Raw genomic sequence first — 904 nt, forward strand, 5'->3', positions numbered from 1 at the left:
GAAGAAGCTCCAGAAACCCATTGATGTCCGGGTCCAGCTGGACACAACCGAGGGGTCCGGGGAAACGGCAACCTAAAAACCCATAGGGAGAGATGAAGGGAAACCTCGCGCGCAAGACACAGAGTCGTTTGGATGGATGCAAGGCTCGTTTATTGCAGATCTATGACAAGAATATATAGGTTGAGGGCAGAAGGGGGTCGGCAGATACTAAGGGGAAAGGAACGCGGAAAGGGAGCATAGAAAATCTCTTGTGGCGTCTTACTGTCTCCAAGCATGGCTGGGCCTATGATCAATATCTTATCTTAGAAGAGTGAATGATATCTATTCTTAGAAGAGTGACTATCTTATCTTAAAGTCTTGGTCCCTAACAATTCCCCCTTTCTTTTTTAAATAGAAAGGCGTAAGGAATAAGTTTATTATCCTTTGGTCCTTGTTCAATCCAAGTCTGTCTTAACACCAGAAGTTTTTCCTAAGACACCTTGTGTTCCCTGGTCAATCCATAAGTGAGATTGGCAGCGACGGCTCCTGTCTTAGGCTACACAGGGGGAGTTACTCAACCATCAAGGGTTGAGGACCTGTGCTACTCCCGTCATTGGGTTACCGCCCTGCTGGAAAACTGCAAACAAGTGCTGCCAGGTTGTTCTGTGTCCATCATCTCAATATGATGGTATTGAACCATAGGGAACTTATCAAGGGCTGAGTTAACATTAGTTTTGATGAGTTTCGTTAGACGTTGGAAGGCCCAAGGGCCAAAGGTTAAGATCAATAAAAATATAAAGAGAGGTGTAATAATAGTGGGAATTAAAGTGGAGAGCCAAGGAGAACCTCTGAGAAGGGTATTAAACCATCCTTCCTGTGCCTTGGCTTCCCTTTTCCTCTGGGCTAGCCGTTCACACAACTTTGC

Source organism: Gracilinanus agilis, chromosome 3 (assembly GCF_016433145.1).
Source record: "Gracilinanus agilis isolate LMUSP501 chromosome 3, AgileGrace, whole genome shotgun sequence".
Lineage (NCBI taxonomy): Eukaryota > Metazoa > Chordata > Mammalia > Didelphimorphia > Didelphidae > Gracilinanus > Gracilinanus agilis.